General features: G+C 36.0%; 1 protein-coding gene across 4 annotated transcripts in view; it reads left to right on the top strand.

Moving 5' to 3' along the window:
* LOC106870854 (DNA mismatch repair protein Mlh1) overlaps positions 1 to 24,054 on the top strand; it is a 183,456-nt gene that overhangs the window by 88,550 nt on the left and 70,852 nt on the right. For 2 of the 4 annotated variants that reach the window (XM_089357305.1, XM_089357313.1), the window contains exon 2: positions 20,130 to 20,220. The gene's annotated coding sequence lies outside the window, so the exon portion shown is untranslated. Of the gene's footprint in view, positions 1 to 20,009; positions 20,221 to 24,054 lie in introns of all 4 variants that reach the window. The other 2 variants (XM_089357300.1, XM_089357314.1) reach the window with 2 other exon arrangements.

The following is a 24,054-nucleotide window of genomic DNA, read 5'->3' as shown; positions in this document are numbered from 1 at the left end:
GTCACAAAAGTGACAGAGGGTACTGACCAGCACCAGCTATTGCTAGAAACAAGAGTTAAAACAACTCAAAAGCACTGTCTTAATGACTGACAAGTGCTTTTGTGGATTTTGAGTTATTTTGTTCCTAGCAATAGCTGGTGCTGGTCAGTACCCTCTGTCATTTTTGTGACCTCTATTAAATTTGCCTTTAGGTTCAAATTGCTAATAAGCCACCCATTTAATTTGTTATATATATATCTGTGTGTGTGTGTGCATTTATATGTATCGTTGCTATTATGCAAGTGTCATAAGTCCAAAACGTTACTTTGTCAGAAAATGAAAAAATAGTTTCACCATTCCATAGCAGAACTGTATTACACTTGGACAATTTGTGATATCTTGGCATCTGAAGCAGCTGTAGATATAGTTTGAGCAAAAGAACCAGTTATTGCAAGCAAAAATAAATATTGAAAAGTACACATTTGACCAAATTTGGACATTTGACATTTTAGCATAATAGCAACTATATGTGTGTGTGTGTGTGTGTGTGTATACATATATATGTAATACTAACCAGTAGTGAAACTTCGAAGTCACTTTCAATTCATTTATTAATAACATGTGAATACTTTAATGAGTATTTTCTTCAGTTAATAATGTTTGCAATTTTTATACTTGCTAAATCGTCCTTTAATCTTGTGTGTGTGTGTGTGTGTTTTATATAGATGTCTATATGTACACACATATATACATAATATACATAGGGAGTGGGGTGTAATCCAGGTAATTAATTAATAAGCAAGTGGGACATGTAGAGATGAATGGCACCTTTCACTTGAGTAATTTTTTTAAAGAAAGTCGAACATCGAAAACATGCTGTTGTGACCTGATTGAATCCAGTTCAATATAAAATCAAATTGCAAATGAGAATTCACCGCCGTCATAGTAATGAGCAGCATGGCATAAACCGAAGGAAGCAGTATTGGCAAAGCAATGGGGCCAAGGCAGAAAGTGGTGGGGAATGGCTGGTAATAAATTAATTTATTTATTATTTTTTTCTCTCGGAGGTAAAGGGAGCATTGCAGAATCCTTGCTGAATCAAAAGACACACTTTGAACTTAAGATGCAGGGCTGTAAGCAGCTTGGTGGTATCTGTTACGGTCGGCTGATATATCATATAGGTTGTGTTTGATATATCAAGTTGCTAATCAATACTAAAGTGTGTTTGGTGTTTGTAGGTCTGTTGTGCGTGACAGTCAAAAAACAGTTCCGCAATTAGATAAGTACTTCCTTCGTTGCTGCTCCTGCTGACGCTCACTTGCTGAGTTTGTTTATAATTAAGAATTAGGGGAAAGAGTGATAGAAAGAGAGAAAGAGAGAGGGGGGTGGGGGAGAAAACTAATAACTATAACTCCTACTACTATTGATGATGATGCTATAGCAATAATAGCTATTAGTGCAGCTAGCACTACTACTAGTGATTTGGTTTCAAATTTTGGCACAAGGCCAGCAATTTCAGGGAAGTAGTTAAGTTAATTACATTAACTTCTAGTGTTCAACTGGTACTTATTTTATCGACCCTGAAAGGATGAAAGGCAAAGTTAACCTCAGGAAAATTTGAACTCAGAATATAAAGACAGACAGATGAAATGCTGGTTTCCAGTTTTAGCACAAGGCCAGCAATTTCAGGGAAGGAGTAAGTCGATTACATTGACCCCAGTGCTCAACTAATACTCATTTTATTGACCCTGAAAGGATGAAAGGCAAAGTCAACCTCAGCCGAATTTGAACTCAGAATGTAAAGATGTATGAAGTACTGTCAAGCATTTTGCCCGGCATGTTAATGATTCTGCCAACTCACCACTTTATTACTACTACTACTACTAATAATAATAATTTTACTTTGGCTTTTAATCCCTCCTGGATTAATACAATATGTATCAGTCATTTATTTTGGAGTGGAAGGAATGAGTCGACTGACTATACTCATTTCGCCTCTTACCTCCTTGCCTTGCCAATGTAAGAATTTGTTAGTATTGTTGTTCTTGTAATTGTTGCTGATGAGGAGGAGGAGGAGGCAGAGGATGACCATGATATATGATGATAGTGAAGTTTTTGCTGTTGATGATAATGATGATGTTTCTATTATTAGAAGGAGAAAAGGAACTAAAAGCTTACACCAAAGATAGGAAAACTGTAACCTTCTGGAGGGTTACGTGTAGTAACAAGGTTAAAAAGCAAACTTTTTAATCATGCAATCATGCCTGCAACTATGCATATAAAGTATATATATATATATATGTGGTGGGGGTCTATATGTGTATACACACACACATACACATACATACATACATATATTATTGGTAAGTACCTTGCTTGCCAACCAAGTTTCTTCTTCTATAGCCTCGGGCTGACCAAAGTCTTGTGAGTGGATTTGGTAAACGGAAACTAAAGAAGCCTGTCATATATATATATATTTATATATGTTTGTGTGTCTGTGTTTGTCCCCCCACCATCATTTGACACACATGAGATGGGGAGTCACTATAGAGGTCACAAGACGTGCGACAAAAGATTTCCACACAATGAACTTAAAATTAGAACAATAATAATAAAGCTGGAAGTGAAGAATGAATATATAATGCATGTGATTATTTGGCAAAAAAAAAAACATCCCAAAATATAACAATATATATATTGTCCGATGAACGGGAAGTGAAACTCTGAGTAACAGTCTTTTGTTATATTTCTGCTGCTTTTAAATAAAGCATATTACTCTACCTCTGGTATTTGAGTACTCTTTTTTCCACCTTGTTGCACATTTTGTGCTTACTCCGGTATATATATATAGGGGTAAGCATGGATGTGTGCTTAAGAGGTTTGCTTTTCACCAATATGATTTGAGGATCAGTCCCATTTTGCAGCTCCTTGAGCAAGTATTTTCTTCCATAAACCAATGTTTTGTGAATTTGAAAGAGAGAAACTATATAAAAGTGGGGGGGGGGCAATATTAGAGATAGGAAGCACATTTGGCTGTAAGACAATACCTGAGTAATATGAATGAACAAATACACAACACACACACTTACATGCACACATATATAATGTAATGTCATTTGGATTTTGTAAAACCTCAGAATATTGGTTATGCAACATTTGATACAAATTCTTGATTATCTACATGTTAAGACTGGTATCTAATGTAGTTCTTTGGTGTAGGAGACCTAGATACCTGTCATTGATAGAATAAGTTGTGCTCTGGCAATTTGCTATGCTTGAAAAGACACATCATGCTAAGTGAAGTCATGGTTGTGATCAGTGCCAGTGACACATGAAGGGCACCCATGGTGGTGGCACATAAAAGACACCAAGTACACTCTGTAAAGAGGTTGACAATTAGAAAGGGCATCCAGCTGTAGAAACCAAGCCAAAATAGTACCTGGTGCAGCTCTCTGGCTAATGTCATTGTTGTCGTTGATGAGGATGATGTAGTAGTAGTAGTAGTAGTATAAGACAAGAATGATGATGAAGACACTAGTATGGCTTAAGTTTGATATTGGTTACAATTGTTTCAGTGCCTCTCCACTTCAAACCACATTGCACAATTATGCGTGATTGAAATAATGAGGGATGATACCTCATAGGACACTTACCAAACCAAACCCATCTGTCATATATGATATGTGCAAAGGATATTTACCATTGCTTATATATTCAGAGCCACCAAAACAGTAATAATAAAGGGAATAATGATTCCAATAATATTACAAAGGTTATTAAAGAAAACAATAGTAATGGTGTTCGGAATGACATCCAGCTACAGAAACCTTAGCAAAGCAGACATTAGAGCTCAGCACAGTCCTCTGGCTCATTGACAGTCCTCTGTCAAACCTTTCAACCCATACTAGTATGAAATCCTAATGTTAAATGATGATACTGATTTTATATACGTAAAGGGTAAGGATAAAGACCCCCTTCAGTCATGAATGACCATGGGATTGCACCTAGAAAGTTACCCTCCAAAGCACAAGTCTGGGCAAGGTAGTTTATGGAAGTTCAGCAGTTGCCCATACATACCAGTTTCCTCTCTCCATGCCACCAATGTTGTCCAAGGGAAAGGCAAAGGCTGATATAGTTTGGCACCAGTGACGTTGCTACTCATTCCTACAGCTGAGTAAACAGGAGCAACGTGAAATAAAGTGTCTTGCTCAAGAACACAACACACGGCCCAATCTGGGCATTGAACGAATTATTTCATGACTGTGAACTCGATGCTAATATCACTGAACCATGCACCTTCATACATAAATACATACTTCATTTTTGTATCAGGTCTGCAAGATTCTTTATGTAGATTTGTGTGTTGAAACAAACTTTGTTGTGTCTAGGGAGAGTCATTATGCCAATATAATTAACACACACACTGGTTCAATTCCACTCATTAGATATCTGATTGTTTTGTATTTGTTTATCAAAGCCTTTTCATTATTATTTGCAACCTTTTCAATGACTCATTAAAAAGGTTGAAAGTAGCAATGAAAGAACTTTGACAAACAAAAACTAAACAACTGGATATTTAACTAATTGACTAATAATAAATAAGTGGAATTGAACCAGAATGTGTGTTAATTATATTGGCATAATGACTCTCCCTAGACACAACATAAATACATACCAACTCATGCCAGTATGGAACACAGATGTTAAACGATGATGATGATGATGATATATATATATATTTTATTTTGTTTGACTATTCACATTTGTATCGTATTTCTTTTTGTCACTATCCCCAGCATTTGTTTACTATTTCCAGCAGCTGATGCCACCAAAAATGAACAATATTATTGTTACAGGTGTGAAATTGTAAAGATATTTTGGTCAATAACTGATGAGGAATTAGCAACATCCTGTCTTATGTGTGAATTTTTCATTTATTCATTTATGTTACTGTTTAAATTTTGGGACTTGTGTGGTAAGTAGCTTGCTTACGAACCACATGGTTCCGGGTTCAGTCCCACTGCGTGGCACCTTGGTCAAGTGTCTTCTACTATAGCCTCAGGCTAACCAAAGCCTTGTACATGGATTTGGTAGACGGAAACTGAAAGAAGCCCGTCGTATGTATATATATATATGTATGTTTGTATGTCTGTGTTTGTCCCCCCAACATTGCTTGACAACCGATGGTGGTGTGTTTACATCCCCATAACTTAACAGTTCAACTAAAGGCGGTGCTCCAGCATGGCTACAGTCAAATGACTGAAACAAGTAAAAGAGTATATATATATATATGTGTGTGTGTGTGTGTGTGTGTGTGTGTATGTATGTATATATATGTATATATAAATATATATATACATATATATATATACGTATATATATATATATATATACGTATATATATATATATACATATATATATATATATACATATATATATATATACACACACATACACATGTATGTATATATGTATGTATATATATATGTATGTATATATGTGTATATATGTATGTGTATATATATATGTGTGTGTGTGTGTGTATATATATATATATGTGTGTGTGTGTATGTGTATGTATATATATATATATATATATATATATGTATATATATATATGTATGTATGCATATATATATGTATATATAATAATATAGATTTAATCAAAAAATTAAATGTGGTACTTAAAATGTTTGAGGCACCAGAATTTGGTTGGATAAAAACCAAAAACAAAATCAAGAGATTTGGTGAATAAAATTTGAAGTTAAGCAACAAAAATTCAATAGGTTATAGCAGTACGTATGTTTCGTACAAGCTCCATTTATTCATGTAGTAATAACACTACAGAAAATACAATGAAAATGTACTCCTCAGCTGCATAAAGGAATTTCATTTTAGAAAGTCATTTTGAATATGTTTGCAAAAAACAAGAGTAAGAGAAGAAAACACATCTCGACTATGCTGCTGTTTCACAGACAAGTGAATCAAACAAGAATTTAAAATCTAATTGGAGGGATAGTAGTAATTTCAAATTTAGAGGAAGGCAGGTTAAGTAGTGGTGGACAGTAGGTTAGGGGTAAATCAAGTATGAGAGAAAGAAAAAAAAAAAAAAGGAAATGGAAAGGCAATACCCTAAGGAGTGGTAAGAATTTGGAAAAAATTTGAGGTAAGGAAATTAAGGTCAAGGTATTAAAGAAATATATCTATTCTACAGTATAAATAGAATAATACAATGAAGCACTGAACTACTAAGTTCAAAACTATAGGGAACAATAATAATTAGAACAAGATAAACATATCCAGTTAAAATAAGATATAAATTAATGTGGGGTGGTATTATTTATGGGTAAAACTATAATATTAATGGCCAAAATCCAAACAGAAAGAAAGGGGGGAAGAGGGAAGAGGAAAAAAAGGGGGGGGGGAATAGAGTTAGAAAAACAGGATTAAATTAAGAGATCAAAGTTAGTTGTGCGTGTATATTTAGATGCATTCTGTATTTTTGGATGAAAAAAGTTTATTTAGACATTCTTGTTGAGAAATTGTATGTTTGCATGTGAAATTTGGTTTGATGGACCGGCACATTTCTTTATGTGTTCACTTAGAGGAATTTGTCTGTATTGTGGGAACCAGATCTGCTCTTTATGTAGAGTGGTTCTCTGTCTCAAAGTCATACTCCTCTGTCCAATATAGTGTTGTTCACAATCCAAGCAGGTTATTACATAAATTAGGTTCTCAGGGGCACAATTGAAACTGGTTTTAATTGTGAACCTCTCTCCTTGTTTGAAAAGGAAATCCAAGCCTTCAAGTAGGTTGGGGCATGTTCCACAGTTTGGGCGTCCGCATTTTTAACCATTAGTTTTGTGGTTGTTTTGTAAAGCTTCACATTTGTTAGAAGTCTCTTTAGCGATTTGTGTTGCTTTTTACATTTGATGAGTTTATGTGTTTTCAGGATGTTGTTCATTTTTGGATTACCAGTTAGTAAAGGAAGATTTTGCATGATAGTGTTGTATGCCTCACTGCTTCTAGGGTTGTGGGTTGATATAAACACTAGTGTTTTGAGATGAGGTGTGGTGTTATGCTTTGTTGACCTTAGTGTTTTTATGTTTAATTTTTTGGCACGTTTAATTCCCTCGTCTATAACTGAGGGTGGATATTGTCTTTCAGTTAGTGTTGTTTTGAGGTCTTGAAGTCGAAGGTCCTGAGTAGTTCTATCAGACACTATTGTGCAAATCCTTTTTGCCAAATTAAAGGGGATATTTATTTTGATGTGTTTTGAGTGGCATGAACTAAAGAGGAGATATTGTTTTGAGTCCATTGGTTTATGATAGATGTCAGTAATAATTTGATTGTTGACTTTTTTTATCATGATGTCCAAAAATGGGAGCTGTTCTTTGTTATATTCCATTGTGAACTGAATGTTACTATTTATATCATTTAGTGTTAATTTGATGTCCAAGAGTTTATCAATGATCTCCTTCCAAATGATAAAACAGTCATTCAGGTATCTTTTCCAGTTTTCTCTTTTGTCATGGTAAAATGGGTTCACAAGAATGGGCTGCTTTCATTCCCATCGCAATTCTGTAATTTTGACAATAGTATGTGTCATCAGGTAGGAAATAATTGTTCTGAAGTTTTTCTACTGTTTGAATCATTCACTCAAAAATATCACACACAGCATAGACCCAAAAATTTCTTTTTAAGAAAATACGTATTTATATAATTAAATCTTAATTTCAAGAATAGCGAAAGCGAAACTGGTCAATATATTAAAAATTATATTAAAACTATGTAAAGTGTGTGCATTTTCCTTCTTTAATTTATTTTATATATGCCATGCCTGCACCTATATATGTGTGTGTGTGTGTGTGTGTGTGTGTGTGTGTATATATATATATATATATATATATATATATATATATATATATATATATAGGTGCAGGCATGGCTGTGTGGTTAGAAGCTTGCTTCCCAACCACATGGTTCCAGGTTCAGTCCCACTGCATGGTACTTTGGGCAAGTGTCTTGTACTATAGCCTTGGGCCAGACAAAGCCTTGTCAGTAGAGTTTGTAGATGAAAACTGAAAGAAGCCTATTGTGTATTTATGTGTGTGTGTGTGTGTGTGTGTGTGTTACTGTTTCTTGACCTTGACAACATGTGATAGTTGCAAAGAATGTCATAACCAATTCTCTTTGCATCTATGTGATCATTAAAACAATGATCTTGATGCCTTAGTCAGATAAAAAAGGACAACAGCTACAACCTTTTACAGGGGTCACCAAGACTACTTGTTGGATGCAGAGTCATTTTCATTAGAATAAAAGCCTGGCCCAAATGCTTGCAGCAGTGTGGACCCAGTAGATTCAACTCAAAGGTTTGGTTACACTACTTACCTTGTAACATAGATCTAGAAATAAAACAATGGAATAAAGTATTGGCTTTTACAGTGTATGTTGCTACAGGAGTTTCATTCCAAATAAATAAGACATGTTTAGCACAAAAGTAAAATCCTCAGTTAGTTAGTTGGCTGTGCATTAGATAAAATCAGTTTTCCTCTCTATTCTGAATACAATGAGCTTTGTCTTTTCATTTGCTTGGAGTCAATAAAATAAGTATCTTTAATATACTTGAGCTGATTCAATTGACTCTATCCTTCCCTTTACAAAAGTTGCTCTTGTGCCAAATCCAAAGAAATCAATATTTTGTTTGGAAAAAGCAACGGTTGGCTTTATTAGGAAATCTTTAAAATGTGTCGAAGGTCTGGCTGTGTTGTTTTTCATGTCTTTCTTTTTGTTTTATTCAATTCAGTTTTGTATTTCGTTTGTATTTTGTTTGATGTAGGTTTACAAATTTTATTGTTGTTTATTTTTTTATTTGATTTTCATTATTTATTTGTTTAAATTATCAAAATTTTTCATTTCAATTTCATTTATTGTTTTTCTTTTTGCTTTTTGTGGAGTTTATTTTTATAGTTTAGTCTGGAGAGAACCAGTGGCCCATCCTTTCTCAGACTAGGCTGAGGATATGGATGCTGCTGATGTTCAGCCTGCATTTCTGCTAGGCAGGAATATCATAGAGGATTGCAGTTGTAGGATAAACAGTAGATAAATTGTTCATAAGATAACAATTAGAAGGACATATGTAAGAGTGAGGGCACCTAGATTTTTAATTTCAGTAACAGAAACTAAGAGAATGTGTGCAAATGGTTATTGTTGTCATCATTGTTGTAGATAACATTGTTACCATCACTGTCATCATTATTGTTGTTATTTAACCCTAGGTTACTCCTCACTGAGCAAACATATGATCAAATATACAACAGCCATGACTATCTCATTTGGTTCAAGGCATTGTATAATCTGGACTATATTATGCTATATATCTTCCACTGACCTGAAATTGGAGAGGTGGTACTTTTCACATGAAAAATTTGATTTATAGAGAGGTGTTTAAGAAAGATAATGTGAAAGGCACAGACGTGGCTGTGTGGTAAGAAGCTTGCTCCACAACCACATGGTTCCGGGTTCAGTCTCACTCCATGGTACCTTAAGTGAGTTTCATCTACTATAGCCTTAGGTTGAGCAAAGCCTCGTGAGTGGATTTGGTTGACAGAAACTGAAAGAAGCCTATTGTGTGTGTGTGTGTGTGTTTATACCCACCACCACTTGGCTAGTGTTGGTGTGTTTACATCCCATAACTTAGCAGTTCAGCAAAAGAGACTGATAGAATAAGTTCCAGGATTAACAAAAAAAATGGGTCAATTCATTCAACTAAAAAAATCTTCCAGGCAGTGCCCCAGCATGGCCACAGTCTAATGAATGAAACATGTAAAAGATAAAAGATAATGAGATGGATAAAATGGATGAGGTAAAGTTTGATGTGGAAAGAACTAATGTTTGATAAGATGGAGACATCAGCTTGTGGGTTTTAGTTGTAGACAAGGATTTCTTTCCTGCCTTATTTGATAATTCTGTTTGGTGATGATGATGATGATAGTGATGATGGCAGCATAGTAGTAGTAGTAGTAGTAGTAGTAGTAGTAGTAGCAGTAGTAGTAATAGTAGTAGTTGTAGTGGTGGTGAGTAGTAGTAGAAGAAGAAGACAGGAATGAAGATACCAAAATGGCATAAGTTTGATATTGGTTACAGTTGTTTCAGTGCCTCACCACTTGAAACCACAAGTATTTTTGTGTGGATTTGCCCTCCCCCCACCACCACCACCATTTTGAGAACTGGTGTTGGTGTGTTTATGTCCCACATCAACTTATGGGTTTTAGTTGTAATCATAAGGATTTTTTTGTACTGCCTTACTTGATAGTTTTGTTTTGCTCTTTGACTTCTAGGAAATAAAAGCAGGGCTGTCTTAACAGCATTATAGGCCGCCACCTCCTATGGTAATTCAGTGCATGGTGGTGGGGGTGCCTCTAGTATTTATTTATTGATAGCAAGCCACAGCTTACGTACATCAGTTGCACCCTCAGACCTGTCAGTCTCACAGGTAACTGCTCAGTTTGCTCGTGCCTTAAGACAGTACTGAAAAAAATGAATTTTAAAACAATGCTCAAATGCTGTTGCAGATTTTGTTTTTTGGACAGCTGCATAAAGAAGTGCTGATCCCTAACTGTGGTGGGAACCTGTGGAAGAAGTAGACCCAGGAAGAAATGGGATGAGGTGCTGAAATATGATCTTCGGATGTTGAGTCTCATGGAGGCAATGACAAGTAACTGAGACTGTTGACAATTTGCTGTACCTGAGAAGACACATTAAGCCTAGTGAAATCATAGTTGTGGCCAGTGCTGGTGAAATGTAAAAAGCACCCATGCCAGTGACACGTTAAAAGCACCCACTACACTGTGGAGTGATTGGCATTAGGAAGGGCATCCATTCATAGAAACCAAGCCAAAAAAGACTGGAGCCTGGTGCAGCTCTCTGGCTTACCAGTTCCAATAAAACTATCTGACCTATTCCAGCAGCATGGAAAATGGGTGCTAAATGATGATGGTGGTGGTGGTGGTGGTGGTGATGGTGATGGTGATGGTGATGATGATGATGATGATGAAAGTTTTAACTTGGGAGTCAGAATGATTAAAGAGACCTTTCCCAGACATCTAATGACTGGTGCAAGAAGACAGATATAAAGTAAAAGACAAAATTTTATAGGATTATTCACCAGCTAACATGTCCACCAAATACAGTGTTTTCTATGAGGAGAAGCGAGGGGGTCTGTGAGTATTGAGAAACAAAAGACCAACAAAATGCTGTTTTTAATAGAAATTACGTGGTTTTAAACATTTTCAGCTTGTCCAATATCATGGCAAAAAAAAAAAAGAATTATATGAATGCAAACTTTGTTTTATTTTCATAATAATAACAAACGGAGGTGGAATTTCACTTGTTGTGTGTGTGTATGTATCTGTGTCTGTGTAGAGGCTGGTTTTTTGTCAGTTTAAGAACCATGTCATTACAGTCAGATTCTGCTTTGTAACTACTCATCTGACAGTTCCTTTTTCTCCCCAGAATTTCATCATTTCAAATTCCACCTAATCCTAATATCCTTTTTTTATATATATATATAACTTTTTTTTTCTATGTTTTATATTTAATCTTGAGTGATTTATAAAGATAAACCATATCAAACCATTATCTCACAATAAATCTCACTGCATGAAATTCAGGCGGGGCATTGTCAGACCATTGATTGGTCAATACCTCTCACTTGCAATGCCTTCTTAGTATTCTGTCATAAAAATTAAATCCGTTTTTATCCAATAAAAGCCTAACTACATTTCAATGAATGTCAGGAAGAGAATTAATTGATGTTATATTGCCAGCAGAGTGACATAGCTAAATGTAAACAAAAACCATAAACAACACTGAAACTATTTGGTGATGTGATAATGTTAATAATAATAAATCCTTGACATCAGGCCATGGTCTACCACTTTTCTTCTTGATGATGAGGCAACAAAAATAACCCCTAATGAGCATTTCTAATTACTAGTCTTTTGTCATCTTTTATTTTTTATTTGTTTCAGTCATGGGACTGCAGTCATGCTGGGGTACCACCTAGAAAGCTTTTTGTCAAACAAATCAATATCAGTTCTCATTTATCTTTATGAGTCTGGTACTTAGTCTATCACTCTCTTTTGCTGACCTAGTAAGTTATGTGAACATAAACCAACCAACAAGGGTTGTCAAGTGGTTGACATACACACACACACACACACACATAAGTACATAAATTTATATATTTATACAATGGACTTCCATGAAGTTTCTGTCTACAAAATTCACTCACAGGGTATTGATTGGCCCATGACTACAGTAGAAGACACTTGCCCAAGATGTTGCACAGTGTCACTGAATCTAAAACCTTGTGGTTGCAAAGGAAGCTTCTTAATCACATGACCATGACTAAGCAAAAATTGTATTTATTATATTTTTACTCTTTACTATCTTCCATTCACAATTGGAAAGTGTCAATGGTCGAAAGGATTGAACACATAAGTAGTGGCTTCCAAACTTATTTTGTCACAGAACCTTTTTACAATTTTGAAGACATTGTGGAAATTATACCTATGTATTCAACCCCCTTTACAGGTTTCACTTGCAATAATATGGGTTTCACTTACTTGATGCACACAGCACTTCTTTATGAAGCACTCATTCTCCATATGCATCACATGTCTATACCAATATAGCCTTCTCTCCTGCACTCTACAGCTAACCTAGTTTTTTTTTTTTCTCAGATCATTTGTACTCTAACATTCATGCACTCTGACATTTCACATTCAGAATGTGTTAGCTTTGTTCCTTTACAAGTCTTCAGCATTCAAAGCTATCTGACAGCAATTAGAACATGTTTCATATCATCTGCACTTCACCCTCAGACAAGAAGCCCTTTATTTCCAACAGAGGTAATAGCTCCCTGAATAATTTCTTGTCTTTTGTTATCCTAGCTACTACTCTTTTGAACAACCACCACCACTGCTAATTATGCATCTTAGGTTACAGAAGCTATCAACTACTTCTAGTGACCCAGCCAGATATTTGTAGAGAATCTGTTTCTGGTGTGCTCTTAGTACTTGTTGCTCCAGTGCATCAGCATCATAGAAAGCCTGTTTTCTCTGTGAGTCTACCTGTGACTCTACTATATCTCTTGTATCTCTACAGCTAACAATTGGTACAGCACATAAAATCTCTACCTGCTCCTATTTTGCATATCAAACAAAGCCATTTCCTTATGATATCAAGATCCTATATTTTTTCTACTTGCTAACATCTTAGTCTTTGCTAAGTTTACTATGAAGCCTCTCAATTCTAGTTTTAATTCTATGTTTGGAATTTCTTCTCTAATTCTATTATAGATTCAACTATGAGAGCTAGATCATCTGCTTATCGGAGTTCTTGAGAGACTATTTTCAACTCTGTTGTGATGGCCTGCAGGACTATGATGAATATATCAGATTGAGCACCAAACTTTGTTGAACGCCTACCTCCACATTAAATTCATTGCTGAACACATCATTGACTCTTGCTTTATTAACTGCACTTTTGTGCATAGCTTGTACAGCCCTCACAAGCCATTCATCTACACCTACTTTCTTTAGTAACCACAAAATTATCAAGTGTGACATTCAGTCAAAAGTTTTCTCCAAGTCTATGAATGTTAGAAGTTTACTCTTTGCAAGCTACCTTTCTTGCAGCTGCTTCACTCAGAAGATTGCATCTTTGATGCCTCTTCCATACATAAATCTAAACAGCATCACATCCAAGCTAAATCTGTTTTTGATATCACTTATATTATCACTCTATCTGTGACATTCATAGTTTGGTTCACCAGTTTGATGCCTCTCTAATTTTCTTTCTGTAACACTAACCCTAACCCTAACCTGTAACCCTAACCCTTGCCCTTGTAGCAGTTTACAATGATACTGCTATATCAGTCACTGGTTATGATATCTTCCTGTATTACCTGGTTAACTATTTAGGTGACTAGCATGTATCCTACCTCTCCAGAAATTTTGAGCATCTCAGCAACTATCTCTGAGTTTTCCCTACTTTCATTTTTGTAATCACTCTATCATACTGCTGTCAATTTGAATTGCTGTACCCTCTTTATCCCATGCATTCTTTTCATTCAACAAAGTCTCATAATAGCACTTCCATGCTTCTTTATTGTCATCAGCATTAAGGGTAAGCATGTCTCTATCATCTTGGATATACTTCTCTCCAATCTTGTTTTGTTTTTTTGACATAACACCTTATGCCCCTGATCCTCACATTACAGAAAGATACAGATCTCTTCCTTTCTGCTTCTAGTTTAGCTAAGTACACCTGATGCCTAGCTTCTCTCCTTGTTAATGAGCTTCCTATGGTTTCTGTCTTCATTTCCACTTACAAGGATTTGGTCAGCCTAAGGCTATATAAAAGGAGACACCTACCCACATTGCCATGCAGCAGGAATGAACCTGAAAGTACATGGTTGTAAAGCAAACTTAACTACGTGATCATGCATCTCATCATATAAAAACATATAACTTATTTTGAAAATGGGGAATACCTTTTTGTGTATAAAATAAATTTTTGTTAAATTTACTTAACATTTTTTTCTGTGGAATTCTTCTGTTCCTCAGAACACTCTCTGAGAAACACAGTACTAGATTACCAGATAACTAGCTGGAGGTGGGGGGGGGGGGCCATTCATATCATGTCGTTGAGATTACATTAGGTCAGTGACCAACACACTTAACTCTTAATGACCCTGTCTACCTTGCAGAATAGAAATAAATGGTAGGAATATCTGATTTTACTACAGTCAGTAGGGGGTCACACTGCAAAGTCAACTAGTAGTTTAATGCTGTTATTGTGGTTTAGTCTTGAGGTCAGCACCAATGGAGCAGTTCTTTTCATACACCAATAAGTTTGTGGACATGCCTTAGTTTGACATCACCTGAAATATAACTGAAATGGTGATGTAAACTAAGTCATGCGTGTTCATAACTACAAAGTACTTAGCAAGGAAGATTTTTACTCATTTTGCATCTGACAGTTGTTGAGGAAAGATATAACTGAGACAACAGAAAAATTCACATCACCTGATGTTACAGACATTACTATTGACATACATTATGAGAAGAGCATTCTCATTCAGTTATATTCATATTGACAGACATACATTTCGAGAACAACATTCAGAGAGAGAGAGAGAGACATATTCATATCGACATACATGCTTGTTTTCTATACAAATAAAACCTAAATGATTTTGCTTTATATAACGTTATTAAATGTTGTCCATTTATCTTAAATGTACTATGTTCTCATTTGTTGTGATTCATTGAATATTTACCTTTGGGCTGTTGTACTCCAGTTGAAATATTAACGGAAATAAAATGTTATTTAAAACTACATCTCTGATATCTTATGTATATCTTCCATTAAATCTCTTTTAAGATGGAATTTACAAAATGATTATGGGGATGAAACAAAGTTTAAGATTTAGTTAAGATAGTAAAGTGTGGTTTAAGATATTAAACATAAATTCGTTGACTGAACATCTGCTTAGAATATCTAGCAATTTAGCTACTGTGAGCTTTGTTCCCCAGTCATTTTTTTTTTTTTCATAACTTGAATACATCCTGTCAACATAGGATATGATAGAAACTGCTGATGAGATTTAATCATCTATGATAAATTGCTTATTTTCACATTGTGTTTGCTTGTAAAATGTTCACTTCTTCATATTAATTTCTGCTGTGTTGCCAACATTACTGCCCACCTATAGTCAGTTTGTATCAGCTGCTGAGAACTTGAAATCAAAATGTCTCTAGTATTTACAATAAATAAAGGTAACTGGTGACAGAAGTAGCAGAGCATCAGATAAAATGCTTTGCACTATTTTGCTGTCTTTTTTATATCCCAGTTTCAAATTGCAGCAAGGTGTTAACTCTGCATTTCATTGATCAAGACAAAATATATACCAGTCGTGTACAGTGGTCAGTACAATTGGCTATGAATTTGTGGCCTTGTGCAAATGTTAGAAATCAATATGTTTGATTATTCAGTAACAAAACACTTACTTCTAAGGTTTTCTTCAGATATTTTAACAAATTAATATCTGTATCTAATCAACCAATTTAATACCCCCACCTGTCCCCCATTGTGTCTTTAGCCAAATCCACTCTGTTGCAAGCCTTCAGGCTAGGTTTCTGCTTTGAGAAAAACTTCCTCTTTCACTTTCTCTTTAGTTATGGAAACTCTGAAAAAGGTTTGGACAATGCTCTTCCTCCTTTGATTAAACCATTAAATACATGTTTGCTTGTGTGTGTGTGTGTGTGTGTGTGTGTGTGTGTGTGTGTGTGTGTGTGTGTGTGTGTGCGTGCGCGCGTGCATGTGCGTGTGTGTGATATGAGAAATAGATATTTATACAAAATTCAAACAATTGCCTGTCAATGGATTTTGCAACCAGTGACAATAATTCTTGTGGCTACATGTATGTAGCATGAACTGCCTTCCAAACTGCATTTCTTGAATTGTAATATATCATGTTGAGTTTTAGATACCTTTATAATAAACTACATATACATGTGCAAACTCACACGCATGCACACATTTTTAACCCCTTTCTATAGCAAGTTGCTACATTAAAATACTCAAGCCAACAAGTAACCCTTTACACTGTCACTTGGAACTACAAGCAACAGCAACCAAAAATTTCTTATATCACACTCTACCATCTTAAACAAATAAAGCAAAGACACATTTAATAAAGTAGTTGTAGATGCACTGTGCCTAAAAAAAATAAGTTTCAAATCCTGTGATAAAATCCAAGACCCAAAGAAATGGGTGAAGGTGTGTTGGCAGTATAAATGAAAGTTCTGGAAGTTTAAGTTCCATTGCCACAAGGAGTAAGGAATTTAATAGTTTGTGGAGGGGACTTCTTTTCTCAGAATAAGAAAATGATGAGCCAAAGCATTTCTCTCTCTCTCTCTCTCTCATAATATAATAGGAGGTGGGGAAGAAAAAGTCTTCTGGTTTTGTCTTGCTTATAAGTTTACAATGTAAAAAATATTGTCATGGTTGTAACTGCAATCCCTGTTATGTCTATCATCATCATCATCATCATCATCATCATCATTTAACGTTTAACGCCAGTTTTTTATGCTGGCATGGGTTGGACGGTTTGACTGGGGACTGGCAAGACAGGTGGTTTCACCAGGCTCCAATCTGATCTGGTAATGTTTCTACAGCTGGATGCCCTTCCTAATGCCAACCACTCCGAGAGTGTAGTAGGTGCTTTTTACGTGCCACCGGCATGGGAGCCAGTCAGGGCAGGTGGGGTGGACTGGCATCGGCTACATTCGGATGGTGCTTTTTACATACTACAGAAACCAGTCAGGGTGGGGTAGGGGGACTGGCATTGACCACGTTCAGATGGTGCTTTTTACATGTCACTGGCACAGGGTGCCAATTAGGTGGCGCTGGTAATGACCCACGCATGAATGGTGCTTATTGCGTGCCACCAGCATGAGAGCCAGTTAGGTGGCACTGGCATTGGCCACAACTACAAGTTCCAATTGATTGTGATTTGATTTTTGGTTTTGATTTTGATTTCATTTGACGCAATAGGTATCCTCAAGCACGGCATGTCACCCGATGATTCAAAGGTACTTTCTTCTCAAGTTCTGGTAGTGATTCTGCTATGAGAGCAAGGTCATCAGCATAGGGGAGCTCCCAGAGGCAACCTGTCTTGAATTCCTCTGTTATTGCCTGGAGGACTATGATGAATAAGAGAGGGATGAGGGTTGATCCTTGGTGAATCCCTACTTTTACCTGGAATTCTTCACTATACTCATTACCAACCCTTACCTTACTAACAGCATCCCTGTACAGCTCTTATTAACTACTCGTCAATCCCCAGTTTCTGCATCGCCCACTAGATAAGGGATCGGGGAACCCTGTCAAAGGCTTTCTCCAAGTCAACAAAAACTAAGTATAGGGGTTTATCTTTGGCTAGGTATTTCTCCTGCAGTTGCCATACCAGGAATATAGCAGCAGTGGTGCTACATTGACAGTGCCAACTCTAAAAACTGGGAAAGGAATGTGGGAGGAGGCATGGAGAGATGAGATGTTATTTAGTGCCTGAAAAGAAGGTTTCGTGTTCATTTGATAGACATGCTACATCTGTTTTCACTTTTGACCTGTCATCATTCAAACATTCAAGCGTGTTAAGATTGTTCCCCCTACTGGGGGTAGGAGTAGGTGTTAGCAGTGTTATGAGTATAAGCATTATGGACATTGTAAAATTGTAAATTTAAGCATTACTAGAGTTGCAGTTATAAGTAAATAGATAAATAGAAAGTAGAATATCAATATCAATATGCCAATGTTAGATTAAGTAGGTAGGCAGATAAACTAGTTGCATTTGTCTCAGGAGAGATGGAGAGGAAGTTGCAGGTATGATAGAGGATACCACCAGTGAGGGAGGGAGGGAGTCTCTGATGAGAGAAAAGAGGAACAAGCATGCCCACACACACAAGAACAAGCACATTTATTTCCAGATTATTTGAACAAAAAGAGGAAGAGGCAATGTTTCTTTTGTTTACACTTGTCGACTCTCTTCACAAGTATTTCTTCCTCTGTTTTTTTCTTCTCCTAATTCTCCTCTCCTCCTTTTTCTTCTTCCCCTCTTCCTCCTCCTTCTCTTCTTCCTTCCCCTCTTCCATCTCTTCTAATAATAATAATCCTTTCTACTGTAGACACAAGGCCTACAGTATTTTGGAGGAGGGATTAAGTCAATTACATCAACCCTAGTGCTCCACTGGTACTTAATTTATTAACCCCCAAAGGATGAAAAGCAAAGTCAACCTCAGCAAAATTTGAACTCAGAGCATAAAGACAGATGAAATACCGCTAAGCATTTCACCGGGCGTGCTAACAATTGTGCCTGCTCACTGCATTTAATAATAATAATAATAATCCTTTCTACTAAAGGCACAAGGCCTGAAATCAGGAGAAGGGGGCTAGTTGATCACATCAACCCCAGTGTTTCACTGGTACTTATTTCATCGACCCCCAAAAGGGTGAAAGGCAAAGTCAACCTCAGTGGAATTTGAACTCAGAATGTAGCAACGGGCGAAATACCATTAAGCATTTTATCCAGTGTGCTAATGATTCTGCCAGTTTGCTGCCTTAGTAATAGTAGTAGTAATAATAATAAAAATGATAATGGTAACAGAGAAAGAAATTTATGTGGAAGAGAGAGAGAGATATAAAGAGTGTACAGAAGAACATGAAATAGTGAATGAGGTCTATGGAAAGGTGAAGAAAACAGAAACAAAATAACTGTAAATTAAACATTGAGAAACAGATATTTGTGTATAGTCATGTTTATCATATTTGAGTTTAATTGGATGTTATAAGGGCTTTTACTGCAGGAATAACTCTTGGAGAAAATTCTCCACCGGGACATGGGTAAGTGCATATTTTATTTTGGGCTATCATTGGATTGTGTTGGGTTTACCTCCAACTTACATTACATTGAATACCAGGCATGAGCCAATATGGGAGAGCCTTTAACTCTTTTGCATTCATATTAATTTATCAAATGTGATTCTTATTTATTCGTCATGCATTACCTTGTAGCTTTGAGATGTTGATGATGTGATTGTTTAGTTTTCAGAATGACATTGTAATGTAGGTATGAGAGACCAGATCTTTCATATGGCCAGTTTAAAAGCTAAAGGGTTAAGGGGTTGTTTGACTGGCAAAAAAAATTACAAACTCTCCCACAAATTCTTAAGATGATAATCTTAAAAAAAACAATAATCCAACAAGGAAATCTCTTTATTGGTTCTTGAGGTCTCAAATTAGGTCAACCCTACTACTTAAAAAGGCAAGTTTTTTTTTTGAGCCATGTTGTTATGAATATACAACTATGTGTGTATGTATGTGTATACCAATCATAGTCACTACCTTCAATATTAAGTTATGGTGTAACCTGTGTGAAGGAAAAGTACCTATATAGGTTGACATCAATATTGCCTCCAAAGCTATCAGAAACTTAATGACAATAATACTGGACTGTCTTAGAGCTCCTGTCTCTTGATAAGAAATTGTGACTCATTACTTCTATTTTCTCTTCCAGTATTGATGCCAAGTCTACTAGTATTCAAGTAACAGTTAAACAAGGGGGCCTGAAGTTATTACAGATTCAAGATAATGGCACCGGTATACGTGTAAGTAATCCTTTAGAATGGTACCTCTAACACTTCAGCAAATCAATGCTGCCTTTCCTGTGTCCTTTAACATTTTAACCCTTTATTTCAGGTTTATATGATTGTTGATGTTTAACCCAATTTGGCCCTGATTGAGCTCTATGATAAAAAAAAAAAACATTCCAGTCTTGATTGACCTATCTTCTTTTCTACTCTAGGCACAAGGTGCGAAATTTTGGGAGAGGGTGGGGGCAGTCAATTAGATCAACCCCAGTACGCAACTGGTACTTAATTTATCGACCCTGAAAGGATGAAAAGCAAAGTCGACCTCGGCAGAATTTGAACTCAGAATGTAAAGACAGACGAAGTACCGCTAAGCATTTCACCTGGCATGCTAACGTTTCTGCCAGCTCGCCACCTCTTGATTTACCTTTCTTATTTTCAGACATAGCATATCAAGAGTAACTATATTATGCAGTAGACATGATTAATCAATATACTGTGAAACTGGAAGATGCAGCATCAGCCAACTATACATATCAGTAATCCCTACACATTTTTTCTCTCTCTGTTTTTTTTCCTCTCAATCCTTTGTTGAAGAGAGTAGGCTCAAAACATCAAGACTTTTCCATTCTTCCCGAGCATTACACTAATACACCTGCTTGTTGTTCCTTCACCTGTCTTAATCTTTTGTTTTCTGCAAATTTAAACTATAATTATATATGTGTGTGTGTGTGTGTCATTTTTAGAAAACATATATCTGGAGAAGAAGCACACTTTAAGAAGTAGAGTAGTCAATGTTTTTTTACTGGGGAAGGCCAATTTATGGGGTTACTCTGGGTTTCCCATCCATAAAGGGTTTAACTTTATGATGTATCATCAGACCCCAAGACCTGTTGGCCTAAGACCTCTTTAAAATGTAATAAGGTTTTCCCCTCTATATTTTTAAGAGGTCTTAAGCCAACAGGTTTTGGGGTCTGACGATACACCATAAAGTTAAACCCTTTATGGATTGGAAATCCGGATAATCCCATAAACCAACCTTCCCCAGTAATATATATATATATATATATATATATATATATATATATATACAGGGGTTGTACAAAGTAATGGAAACACCTAGTATGATAGCATCATAATTTTGAAATATCTATAAAACCGTCAAAAGCTTGTTTATTTTTGTTTTTTAATTTATAATTAGTGTTGCTTAATATGTTTTGCTAGAATTGCTGTTTCTTTGCAGATATCATCGGAAAAAGGTAATTAAAATTCATTAAAATGACAGATCTATCGGACTTTCAAAGAGGTCAAATTGTTAGTGCTCATATGACAGGTGCTGGCATAACGAAAACAGCTGAAATGTTTGGTGTATCAAGAAGTACTGTTTCAAAATTAATGACAGCCTTTGAGAAAGAGGGAAAAACCTCCTTATCAATACAAAACTCTGGAAGGCAACCAAAACTTTCAGATAGGGGCCATCGGACTCTTTTGCAAATTGTTAGAAAGGATCACAAAAGTACAGCTCCCAGAATTACTGCAGAGCTTAATGACCACCTCAAGAACCCAGTTTCCACAAAAATTGTTCGCCGGGAGCTGCACAAAGCCAGATTTCACAAGAGGGCTGCAATCAGAAAACCATTACTTTCAAAAACTAACGTTGCAAAGCACTTAGAGTGGAGTAAAGACCAACAGAATTGGTCCCTAGAGCAGTGGAAGAATGTTATTTTCTCGGATGAGTCATCCTTTACCTTATTTCCAACCACCAACTGAGTATACGTGTGGAGACAGCCAAAAGAAGCATTTGACCCAGACTGTCTTCTTCTAACTGTTAAACATGAAGGAGGATCTGGGGTGGGGGCTATATCTTGGAAATCCGCCGGCCCAATGGTTTCCCTTCGTGGCAGAATTAATAGTCAAGACTATTTAAGCACTTTATCTGATCAAATTCATCCTATGGTTGCGGAACTGTTTCAGGAGGGAAACGCAATCTTTCAGGATGATAATGCACCAATTCACACAGCTAAAGTTGTTACTGAATGGCATGAGGAACATTCAAGTGAAGTTGAACATCCTATCTGGCCACCACAGTCCCCAGATCTTAATATTTTTGAACATTTATGGTGAACTTTAGAAAAATAAGTAAGGAGTCGATATCCTCCACCATCATCACTACAAGAACTAGAGACTGTTTTAGCTGAAGAATAGACAAAAATTCCTTTGGAAACAATTCAAACTTTCTATGAGTTCATACCTTATAGAATTCAAGCTGTAATTACTGCCAAAGGCGGTTCTACCCCATATTAAAATAAATTTGTTTGAAATTTTAAGGTGTTTCCATTATTTTGTCCAACCCCTGTATATTTAATTACAAATCAAGAGCAGCACTAATGTTATAAATATTATCGACTACCCATATTCAATGTATGTATTTTGCTTGTTTGCCAGTTCATAATGCTGGGTGTTTTAACACCTGAAAGTCATAGGCAGACAAGACAACTCAACTCCAGTCCCATTCAGGAGTGATGGATACTGATATTTTACCATTTTTGTGGCTTATCAACATAACATACCTGAATTAAACAAGGGCCAAACCGAATTGCCTGTCTATGACTAAATTACAAATAGTGTAAGAACCACTTGCTGGTATGTTATGGCAGTGCATACATAAGATTAAATTCAATTATGAATAAAGAACAGCACTATTGTTGTAAACATTATCGACATACTCAATGTATGTGTTTTGCTTGTTCGCCAGTTTGCTGCTGTGTTGTGCTTCGGGGATGACTCCTTCATAGCACTAGATGTTACAGGTGTGCTGAGAAGTTGCTGGCTTTGGGTAAAAGAAAATACAGGAGAATCAGTTAATTATGATTTTATTCCCTTCTTATATTTCCCTCTCAGATTCACACACTTATTGCAGTGGTCCTTCAGTTTTTATAAGCCTTGTAAAAGAACTCAGAAGGCTGGAACTTTTCAGCACTCCCACCTATATAAATGGTGACTGTCAACCTGTCGATAAGTATGAGCATCACTGATAAATTTACTTATCCTAAATATTTAAAGACAGTAACAACTTGCACAACATCTCTTTGACTCTCACCTACAAAGCCAACTAGTCTAGAACTTATAAGAACAAAATCTCTTGCATTACAATGAAACAGGTATTTTTTTAGAATTTCCTTCTCCTGGAGATATGTGTAATCAAAGACTATGGGTCTCTTACTCCCAGCTGTTAGATGGTTGTTGACTCTCCTGAGTTCATTAGTCAGGTTTTATTTTGTGTCCTGCAAAGTGTCCAACGAAAACCATCCTCCTTACCAATCAGCTTGGTAAGATTGCTGGTTGCCAATATCCTGACTATATGACTGGTTGTACTAAGTTACATGATACAAGCAGCATTATAGTGACCTTATGTGAATATATATATATTGTGTATATGCATGTGTATGTGTGTGTGCATATATTTATATACACACATACACACACATATATAGAACAAAACCTCCATAGACTGGAAACTCTTAAATAAGTATAACTCTTGCTTGAATTAGAATCCCAATAAAGGACAATCATGAAATATCAATACATGGCATGATACATACAACAAAACCACCATAAACTAAGAAACCAAGAATTCCTTAAGTTTCAACCCTACAAAAACTAGAATCTTAATGAAGGACAACTTCAAAACCACAAGAACACAAGATATGAAAGGTCACAATCAACAACACACATAAATAAACAAGCACTTCAAACATATATATATCCATTCTTCAGCAGCCTATTGGATATCATTATGATTTTAATACCTGGGTAGTACCATTCAGTCTGGTGGTGTCAACAGCAGTTAAA

Source organism: Octopus bimaculoides, chromosome 1, assembly GCF_046866305.1.
Source record: "Octopus bimaculoides isolate indiv1 chromosome 1, ASM4686630v1, whole genome shotgun sequence".
NCBI classification, from domain to species: Eukaryota; Metazoa; Mollusca; class Cephalopoda; order Octopoda; family Octopodidae; genus Octopus; species Octopus bimaculoides.
This window is presented reverse-complemented; position numbering and strand designations above follow the sequence as displayed.